Source organism: Neofelis nebulosa, chromosome 8 (genome assembly GCF_028018385.1).
Source record: "Neofelis nebulosa isolate mNeoNeb1 chromosome 8, mNeoNeb1.pri, whole genome shotgun sequence".
Classification (NCBI taxonomy): domain Eukaryota; kingdom Metazoa; phylum Chordata; class Mammalia; order Carnivora; family Felidae; genus Neofelis; species Neofelis nebulosa.
Genome location: NC_080789.1, coordinates 109,378,427 through 109,390,399, shown reverse-complemented (window position 1 = coordinate 109,390,399; position 11,973 = coordinate 109,378,427). Strand labels below are relative to the sequence as shown.

The window sequence follows — 11,973 nt, the reverse complement described above, 5'->3', positions numbered from 1 at the left end:
ACTGCCATATATTCATGGCAAAATCCTTCAGCCACAAAAGAGCACATTGTGACTAAGGCCACCACAGTTTTTTGCAGGCCCAGTTTTGCCCTGCAACCAATTTTGCCACTACACAGACAAATGTTGCCCGTCTTTACAGTTGAGTGTGTGTAGACCACTGGCTCTGGTCACCACTGCTGTCTATCCTTATCCATAGCCATAGAATCTAGAAGACTGCTGAGTACTTCAAAGTTCTTGTAGCCTCTGCACATCATCAAACTGACAAAGGACAATGCAGTTATCAATGCTGTGGACACCAACAACCTGAGCAGAAAAGAAATCATGAGTTTGGACATAGAGATGCTACATGCCCCTGAATTTGGGGCCCTTCACCATTATACGTAGGAACACATAATGCTCCAGTTTACCTCCCACTGCATATACAAATATTTTCTCAGTGAAGTCAGTCCATAAAGTTTGAAAGAAGTGATTGCTACCTCAAATTTGCAGAAACTTCCACAAGGCTACCAGGATCACAATCACAGAAACATGACACTACCAAAGGAACACAGTACAATTCCAGTGACCTCAAAGAAATGGAGATATATGAATTGCCCAACATGAATTCAAACCAAATTTTCTAAATATGCTGAGAAGACAATTAAACAATAAAACAAGAAGACAATACAAGAACCAAAATAAAAAATTCAACACAAAGATAGAAATGATTAAAAAGAACCAAATTGAAATTTTGGAGCAGGAGAGTACACTGAACTGAAAAATTCAATAGAGAATATCAACAGCAGACTTGGCCAAGTTAAAAAGAATTAATGATATAGAAGACAGATCAAGCAACATTATCCATTAGAGGAAAGAAAGAAAGAGAAAGAAAGAAAGAAAGAAAGAAAGAAAGAAAGAAAGAAAGAAAGAAAGAAAAAGAAGGAGAGAAAGAGGGAGGAAGGAAAAAAGAAAACTAGGGCCAATGTCTTCATGAATATAGATGCAAAAATTCTTAACAAAATACTAGTAAACAAAATTCAACAGCACATTAAAGGGATTATATACCATGGTGAAATGGGATTTATCCCTGGGATGAAAGGATATTTCAATATATGCAACTCAATAAATGTGACACACCACAGTAATAGAATGAAAGACAAAAGTTATGTGACCATCTCAATAGATGTACAAAAAACATTGACAAAAATAAGCATTCCTTTGTAATAAAAAGTTGAGAAATTGGGTGAAAAAGGAATATACCTTGATATAATAAAAGACATGACATAATAAAAGACATACTCAATGCTGAAAGATTGAAAGTTTTTCTTTTAAGACCAGGCACAAGACATTCTCACTTGTATTCAAAATACCCTGGAAGTCCAACTGGAACAATTTGGAAAGAAAAATAATTAAAAGGCATCTAAATTGGAAAGGAATAAGTAAAACTGTTTCTGTTGATGACATGGTCTTCTGTGTAAAAATTCTGAATCACCCAAAAAACTGTCAGAAGTAAAGTTTCAGGATATAAAATCAACATCCAAAATTTATTTGCAATTCTGTACTCTAACAACAAACAAAGTAAGAATAAATTAAAAATTCCATTTACAACAATATAAAAAAGAATAAAATACTTAGGAACAAAATGAACCAAGGAGGTAAAAATATCTATATACTAAAATTTTTAGAGGGGTGCTTGGGTGGCTCAGTGATAAATGTTTGACTCTTGATCTCAGATCAAAATTTGATATCAGGGGTTGGGCCCCACATTGTGTTCCACGCTGAGCATAGAGCTAGCTTAAATAAATAAATAAATATACATTGATTTAAAAGTATTGAGAAAAAAATAAATAAATGCAGAGTTATCCTATGTGCATGAATCAGAAGAGCTAATATTGTTAAAATGTTCATACTATCGAAAGCCAAGTATAGATTCAATGCAATCCCTATCAAAATTCTAATTGCACTTTTCACAAAAATAGAAAATCAATCCTAAAATTTTATGAATCCTGAGAAAGAAGAACAAAGCAGGAGCATCACACTTCCTGATTTTAAACTATACTGCAATATATACGGTAATAAAAACTGAACTGCCATAAAAATGCACACATAAACCAAATGAACACAGTTTAGAGCCCAGAAATAAACCTTCAGATATATGATCTACTAATATTTGACAAGGGACACATGAATATTCAGTGGAGAAATGATAGTCTCTTCAATACATGCTGTTCGGAAAATTTGATAACCACATGCAAAAAGAATGAAGTTGGACCCCTGTATTATACAACTCAAAAACATTAACTCAGAATGAATTAAACCTTAAACATAGGACTCAAATTTTAAAACACCTTGAAGAAAACATAGGAAAAAAGCTGGACATTGGTCTTGGCCATAATTTTTTGGAGGTACGACATGAAAAGTACAGTAAGAAAGCAGAAGTAAGTAAATGGTACTATATCAATCTAGGAAGGTGCACACAGCACAAGGAACAATCAACAAAATTAAACAGCAACCTACAGTATGGGAGAAAATATTTACAAAACATATATCTTTTAAGAAGTTAATATTCAAAGTAAATAAGGAATTTTTTTGAGAGAGAGAATGAACAGGGGAGGGGCACAAGGAAAGGGAAAGAGCAAATCTCAAGCAGGCTCCATACCCAGTGCAGAGCCTGACTTGGGGCTTCATCTCACAACCATGAGATCATGACCTGAGCCAAAATCAAGAGTTGGATGCTTAACTAAGCCACACTCTCACCCCATAAAATATATAGGAGTTTATACAACTCAATAGAGAAAAGAAACAAACAAACAAAATCTGATTAAACAGTAGGTAGAGGAGCCGAATAGACAATTTTCCAAAGACACCATACTAAAAACCAACAGACACAGGGTAGGAAATTTAACATCAGTAATTATCCGGGAACTGCAAATCAAAACCATAAATATGACATCATCTCACAACTGTTGTTTGGCTATCATCAAAACCACAAGAGAATGAAGTGTTGGCAAGGTTGTGGAGAAGAGGGAAACTTATTCCACACTGGTTGTGGGAATGTAATTTGTATAGCCATTTTGGAAAACAGTATGTAGGGTATCATTTATATGTGGAATCTAAAAATATAAACCTGATGGAACCAGAGAGTGGAATTGAGGTTGCAAGAGGCTGAATGGTGGAAGAAATTTGGAGATATTTTTCTCCAAACTTAAAGTAAAAACTTTAAGTAATGATATGATAAAATTCCAAAGATCAAATGTACACTATGATGACTATACTTAACAATGCTGTATTGTATATTTGAAAGTTGCTACTGAAGTAGAGCTTTACCATTCTCACCATAACAAGAATAAAATGATAATTATTAGGTGAAGGATGTGTTAGCTAATATAACTGTGCAAACATTTGTCAATATATTGTGTATCTAATTATCTCATTGTATATTTTAAGTTTACATAATATTATATGGTGACTATGTGTCAATATACATGAATTTAAAAATATATTGATGATGTAAGCTTCCACCATAAGAAATTAGAAAAAAAATAACAAATTAAAACCAAAGTAAGAAGAAAACATCTATTTGAATAACCAAAATCCAGAACACTGATTGGTGAGGATATGAAGCAATAAGACTTCTAACACTGGTAGGAATGCAAGATGGTACACCACTTTAAAAAATTGGGTTGGTGAGTTTTTACAAATATAGACATATTCTTACTGTACAATTCAGGAATTACACTCCTTGGTAATTATCCAAAGAAGTTGGAAACTTACGTCCACACAAAACCCTGCACATGGATGTTTATAGCAACCAAAACTTGGAAACAACCAAGATGTCCTTCCTTGGTTGGTGAATTGATAAGCAAACTGTAGTGCATCCAGTGCTGAGAAGAAATGAGCTATCAAGCCATGAAAAAATATTGAAGACACTTAAATGATTATTATTAAGTAAAATAAGGCAGCCAAGAAAGACTACATACTGCATAATACCAACTATATGAAGTCTGGAAAAGGCAAAACTATGAAAACAGTAAAAAGATCCATGGTTGTCAGGAGTTTGGGAGGAGGAAAGATGGATAAATAGGTGAGTATGGGTGGTTTACAGGGCAGTAAAAATATTCTGTAAGATACTATAATGGTGGATACATGTCATTACACATTTTCTCATGCATGAATGTGCAACAAAAACAGTAAGTCATGATGTAAACTATGGACTTAGGATGATTATGATGTGTCAATGTAGATTCATCAATTGCAACAAATGTACCACTCTGGTGGAGGATGTTGATAATAGAAGAGAGTGTGCATGTTTGGGATCAGGAAGTAATGGGAAATATGTACTTCCTCCTCAATTTTACTGAGAACCTAAAACAGCTATAAAAACAATACAGCCTTAAATTTAAAGAAAAAAAGTAAAGAAAAATAAATGAAAAGAAAATAAATTATCATGAGAATGAGAACACTTAAGCTCTTACATAACAATAAATACATTAGCTATAAATGGTCTAGATACATTAACAAAAAGAAACGGGCAGAATGGATTTTAAAAATCATAGCTCAACTATATGCCACCTATAGGAAACTCAATTCAAATTAACAATTTAGGTAGGCAGATTGAAATGTAATGAAAGAATATATTATACACACACACACATAATAAGTAAACATTCATTAATGAAAAGAAAGCAGAAGTGGGGTGCCTGGGTGGCTCAGTCAATTAAGCGTTGACTTCTACTCAGGTCAGGATCTCACGGTTCATGGGTCCGAGCCCCACATCGGGTTCTGTGCTGACAGCTCAGAGACTGAAGCCTGCTTTGGATTCTGTGTCTCCCTCTGTCTCTCTATGCCCCTCTCCTACTCACATTCTGTCTCCCTCTGTCTCTCAAAAATGAATGAATGCTAAAAAAATTTAAAAAAAGAAAAGAAAGCAGAAGCAGCTATATTAACATCAGATAAAGTAGACAACAACAACAACAAATAACAAAGACAAAAAGGAACATTTTGTTCTGATAAAAATGTCAATCCATAAAGAAGACATAACAATCATAAATACATGGAACTAAACAACCAAGATGCAAAATTACAAAAGGCAAAAATTAGTAGAACTGGTAATAGAAAAAACAAAAACACAATTATTCTTGGATACTTCAATAATCCTCTCTCAATAATTGATAGACCAGCTACAGAAAAACATCAAGAGACTAAAGAAACTCGATAATACCATCAAACAACATGTTCTAAAGACATTTATAGAAAACTCCTACCAACAGCAGCAGAATACATATTGTTTTCAAATACCAAAAAACACACTGAAATAGACCATATTCTGGGCCATAAAACCAATCTTAGCGACTTTTAAAAGAACTGAAATCATAGAGTGCAAAGAGCAAACTAGAACTAAGTAACAGTAAGATACCAGAAAATCTCTACACAGTAGGAAACTAAACAGTACATTTGTACATAATCCATTGGTAAAATAACTCTCAAAGGAAAATTATAAGTTCATTAAATTAAATGAAAATGAAAATACAATAAATTAAAACTTGTAGCATACACCCAAGTAGTGCTGAGGGCAATACCTATAACATTAAATGCATGCATTGAAAGGAGAAAAAGTCTCGGCAATCAAAAAGAATGAAATCTTGCCATTTGCCACTACATGGATGGAATTGGAGGATATTATGCTAGGTGAAATTAGTCAGTCAGAGAGACAAATATCATATGATTTCACTCATATGAGGACTTTAAGAGACAAAACAGATGAACATAAGGGAAGGGAAACAAAAATAGTATAAAAACAGGGAGGGAGACAAAACATAAGAGACTCATAAATACTGCAGGGGGTGCGAGGTGGGGGATGGGCTAAATGGGTAAGGGGCACTAAGGAATCTACTTCTGAAATCATTGTTGCACTATATGCTAACTAATTTGGATATAAATCTTAAAAAAAGAAAAAGAAAGAGAAAAGAAAAGTATAGAATCACTATATTGTACACCTTAAATTAATACTACACTATATTAATCAACTGGAATTTGAATAAAAAGTTTTAAAAAAGATTAACCCCAATTATACACAATTTATCCTACTGAATATTGAAAAGAATTAAACTCTTCCTACTGCACTTTATGAAGTCATTAGTACCCTGATACCTAAGTCAGGCAAAGACAGCACAAACACACACAAAAAGAAAAAGATAAATTTAGAATAATATCACTCATAAATATAGATGTAAAAATCTGTAACAAAAATTATAAAATTTAATATAGCAATATATAAAAATAATTATACATCATAATCCAGGATAGCTTATTCCAGGAATGCAAGACTTGTGCAATATTTGAAAAATCAATCAATGTACTTCACTTTAATAACAGTTTAAAGAATTGATCACATGATCACACCAATTATTGCAGAAAAAAAACTGACAAAATTTGAAATCCATTCATAATAAAAAGTCCAACATAGTAATAAAGGGGAATTTCTTCAACGTTATAAAGAAAATATGTAACAACAAAAAATTATAGCTAACATAACACTTAATGATGACAGACTGGATGCTTTTCCACTATGATTAGAAGAAAGAGAAGGATTTCTACTCTTAACACTCTTTTTCAAATTAATGGTGGAAGTTCTAGTCAATGCAATAAGCAAGATAAGAACATAAAAGGCATACGTATTGGAAAGGGAGAAATAAAACTATAAATATATTTATATACACTGACTCTATTTACAGAAGACATGATAGTCTCCATTGAAAGTCCCATGAACTCTGCAGAAAAACCCAAAGAAATGAATTCAGCAAGTCACAGAATACAAGATAAACCTACAGAAAAAATTATATTTCTACATATAGAAGAATAGTGGACACTGAAATTTAAAATATATTATTTACAACTTCACAAAGTGGTTTACTTAAGAACAAATCTAATAAAATATATACAGGACTTGTGTGCTAAAAGCTACAAAATGATGGTCTAAATCCAGAAATATACTATGTTTACATATCGTAAGATCAACATAGTAAAGATGCAATTCCCTCAAAATTAATACATAGAGTTAAAACAATTCCTGTCAAAACCCCAGAAATATTTTATTTTGGATATAGACAAGATGATTCTAAAAATATATGAAAAGGTGAAAGAACTAGTATAGCTGTAAAAATTCTGATAAAAAGGAACAAGATATTAAAACATAGTCTACTCAGTTTCAAGGCATGAAGTAACTACTATAATGAATGTGGTTTTGGCAGAGTGATTGACATATAGATCAATGTAAATGAATAGACAAAAGAATCCAGAAATAGAACCACAAGTATGCCCAATTATTTCCTTGTTCAGGTACAAAAGTTATTTAGAATCAAAAAGAATTGGGGCACCTGTGTGGTTCAGTCTGTTGAGTGTCCTCCTAATTTCAGCTCAGGTCATGACCTCAAGATTCATGGGTTTGAGCCCCACTTAGGGGCTCACTGACAGTGAGGAGCCTGCTTGGGATTCTCTCTCTCCTTTCTGCCCCTCTCCCATGCATGTTCTCTCTCTCTCTCTTTCTCTCTCTTCCTCTCTCCATCTCTATCAAAACAAATAAATAAAAATTAAAGACTATAATAAAAAAGAATAAATAGTCTTATGAACAAATAGTTCTGGAGCATTTGGACACACATAAGCAATTATCTTTTAAGATACTCTGACATAAGTTTCATGTCTTATACAAAAATTAATATAAAATATAAGTGTAAAATTGTAAAATGTTGGGAAAAAAACAAGAGAAAAACATTAGTGTATATGGATAGACAGAGAGACTTGACACCACAAAACCATAATCAATAAAAAGAAAAATTGATAAACTGGACTTCATCAAAATTAAAATATTTTGCTCGAAGAAAGAACATGTGAAAAGGATAATCAAGCTACAGAATGAGAAAATATATTTACCAACCCCATATCTGAGAAACAGCTATTATTTATAATATAAAAAGAATTTTCAACATTCAAGAACATTCAACATTCAACAACTCAACATCCATTGATGAGGATATACAAATGAAAATATGTTCAACATCATCAGCCATAAGGGGAATGCAAATTAAACACACAATTAGCTATCTGGATGCATACTTATATGGATGACTAGAACAAAACAACAAAACAAAACAAAACAAATCGTGAGAACATTAATTCCTGGTAAGAAAGTAGAGAACCTGGATCACTCATAAATTTCTGGTGGGAATGTAAAATGTATAACCACTTGGGAAAACAATTTTGCCAGCCTTTAAAAAAATACAACTACAATATCCCCAGTAATTGCATTCTCTAGGCATTTGCCAAGAATTTTTGCTTACACAGAAACCTATGAACTAGTAATTATAGCAGGTTTTATTCATGGGAGCCCAAACCTGGAAACAACCCAGATGTCCTTCAACAAATGAATGGTTACATCAACTATGGTAGTATACCATATTATGGAATACTATTCAGCAATTAAGGAATTAAGGAAAAAAATAAATATAACAACATGATGAATACCCAGTAAATTATAGTGAATGAAAACACTCAATCCAAAAAGATAACATGCTGTATTATTCCGTTTATATTACACTCAATTTAACAAAATATAGAAATGGAGAAGAAAATAGTGGTTTCCAAAGATTACAGAGGTCATGGGGCCCTACAGAATGTGGGTATTGCTATAAAAGTGCAACATTATAACTTCTTGTGGCTGGATGGATGTGTTTTATATTTTGACTGCAGGAATGTCAGTATTCTGATTGTAATATTACATTATAGTTGTGTGGACATTACAACTGGGAGAACCAAATAAAAGAATCATTTTGTGCTATTCCTTAGAACTGGATGTGAATCTATAGTTATATCAAAATTAAATTTTAATTACAGGGGCACTTGGGTGGCTCAGTCAGTTGAGTGTTCAACTCTTCATTTTGACTCAGGTCATGATCTCACAGTTCATGAGATCAAGTCCCATGTCAGGCTCCACGCTGAGTGTGTATCCTGCTTGGGATTCTCTAACTCCCTCTCTCTTTCTCAAATAAATAAATACGCACTTTAAAATAAAAAAATTACAGAAAACAATAAAGAGATATAGATTTTCTCATACAAACAAAAAAAGATAATTTATTGCCAGTAGATAGATATAGATAAATAAGGATGATGGAGATAGAGATAGAGATGATAGAGATAGAGGTAGAGGTAGAGAGGATAGAGGCATAGTGATAGCTAGATAGAGATAGAGATAGAGACAGATAGAGATAATAGAGATAGAGATAGAGATGATAGAGATAGAGATAGATTAAATATAGGTATATAGATATAGATATAACAAGAATTTGTTCAGAAGATATATTTTACCAGGCAGAAACTTAGATATAAGTAAAATAATAAAGAATAAATGTTAGTAAAAGTATTTTTTTCTTATTTTTTGTTGATCTAAAGATAATTGAATGTCTATGTGATATAAAGAATGTTCTCTTGGTATAATGGAATTAAACTAGAAGTCAAAATAGGGAAGATATCTAGAATATCACCAAATATTTTAAAATTAAACAACATATTACTACATAACCTGTGGTTCCAATAGTTTGTCTTAATAAAAATTTTTCTAAAACCCTATTTTGTTTGGAATGACACTGAAAATATATGTCAAACTTTATGAGATTCAGGCAAAGTAGTATTTAAAGAGAAATTTATAGTTTGATATGTTTTTATTATATAATATGAAAGATCTTGAATGAGTAAGGAAATTTCCCACTTAAAGCAACTAGTAAAGGGGAAAGTAATTAAAACTAAAACAAGCCGAGAACAGAAGTATGGTCAACAATCGATAAATTGAAATCAATTAAATTTTCAAAAGATAAAAGACAAATTCAATGAAATAAAAATCTGGTTCTCTGAAAAAGAAATCAACAAAGTTGATAAAAATTTAGCCAAGCTAATTAGTGAAAAATGAAATGAGAGAAGACACAAATGACCAGTATCAGAAATAAAAGAGGGATGGGCGCGTGGTTGGCTCAGTTGGGTAAGCATCCGACTTCAGCTCAGGTCATGATCTCATGGTTTGTGAGTTCAAGCCCACGTGGGGTTCTGTGCTAACAGCTCAGAGCCTGGAGCCTCCTTCAGATTCCGTGTCTCCCTCTCTATCCCTCCCCCACTCATACTGTCTCTATCTCTCATAAATAAATAAACTTGAAAAATTTTTTAAAAAGGAATAAAAGAGGAAGCATCACTATACACCACAAAGAAATTAAAAGGATATTATGTATTACTTTATACCCAGAAATTCAACAACTTAAATAAAAAGCATGAAGTCCTTGAAAAGTACAAATTACTAAAACTCAATCAAGAAGGGATAAGTTAAATAGACCTGGGTTTCGTAGAGTAAATGAATTTGTAGGTAAAAACATTTCAACAAAGATATCTCCAGAGCCAGAAAGTTTCATTGGTGAATTCTACAAGACATTTAAGAAAAGAAAAATATATATAATACCAGCAATACAGTCTCTTTAGGAGGAAGAAGAAAAGGGAATATTTCCAACTCATTTAATGAGGCAAGCACTTTATACTAAAAACAGACAAACATATTACAAGAAAAAAAGAAACTACAGACTGATATCCTTCATGAACCTAACTGCAAAAGTTCTCCACAAAATATTAGCAATTCAAATCCAGTAATACATAGAAACTACCATAAATAATTACCAAGTGGGTTTTATGTGAACAATGGAAGGCTGGTTCAACATTTGAAAACTGATCAGTGTGATTCACCATATTGAAAGACTTTGTTAAAAAACAAACATATGGTCATACAATAAATAAAGCATTTGCAAAATTTAATATCTACTCATGTTAAATTTTTTTTTTGCAAATTAGGGATCGAAGGAAAATGTCATGTGATCCTGCAAAGGGGACTGCATCTTACCTCTATCCAGGACCCAACCTACTAGTGCAAGGTAATAATAAAAGACCTAGGTAAGTACAGTAAAACCTTGGATTGTGAGTAACTGGTTCTGCAAGTGTTCCACAAGATGAACATTTCTAGTAAATTTTAATTTTATAAATGAGTGATGTCTTGCAATACAAGTAATACCTGGTGCCAAATATCACATGATCACAACCGAGCCAATGGTTCTTGAAATTCACTTTGATATACAAGTGATTTGGATTACAAGCATGTTTCTGGAACAAATTATGCTTGCAAACCAAGGTTTTATTCAGTGATCCAGGAAGAGAGAGGACCTCTGCATTTCTCCCTGGATACCAAGACTCCAGGCTTTGCCTATGACCTGAAGTGATACCAGGAACATTGAAAAAAAAAAATAGAGAACTTTATGAATGTTTCCAATCAACAGGTTTATGACAGCACATGATACAAAGTTCTACACCCAAATAAGATGTGAGAAGAGTAGAATATTTAATTTCCTCAAAGTGGAGATGGAAATTGTTAAGCATCTTGGATAGTCTCTCTCAGTCTTACAGCCTACAAAATAATTCTGAAAGAGTGTGTCTCCAGTGAGCATAGAAAGGGGTGGAGGGGGCAGAAAAAGAACCAAAGTCTGAGAATGTTGAACAAGGAGTGATATTGCAGCACAAGACTGGATTCATGACTGAGAACCAGATGGAGCAATGTACATCTTAGTGGGATCAGGTACACTGGGGATGTTGTGGGTTATGGGGACCCTGTAACAAATTATCACAAAGTAATGACTGCTTTGAGCACAGCCATGCTAGTTAATGTTGAGACTCCATTTATATTGTTACCAAGATTCTGGGTCTTTCTCTCCCCATGTTGTTATGCCAGTTACACCTGTAATATAAGATTTTGCATTCTTGTATTATTTAAGATGGTGTAATATTGTAGCAAATATATCCAAAATGTATAATAGCTTAAGCACAGTAGAGTTTTATTTCTCACTAATATTGATAGTCCAAGTGGTTCCAAGTTAGCAAGGCTCTGTTTCACATGGTTCATTAGGAACCCAGGCAATG

General features: G+C 32.9%; 1 pseudogene; it reads right to left on the bottom strand.

Moving 5' to 3' along the window:
• Positions 1-225: 225 nt before the first annotated feature.
• Positions 226-11,973, bottom strand: part of LOC131483904 (spliceosome-associated protein CWC15 homolog) — a 51,323-nt pseudogene continuing 39,575 nt past the window's right edge.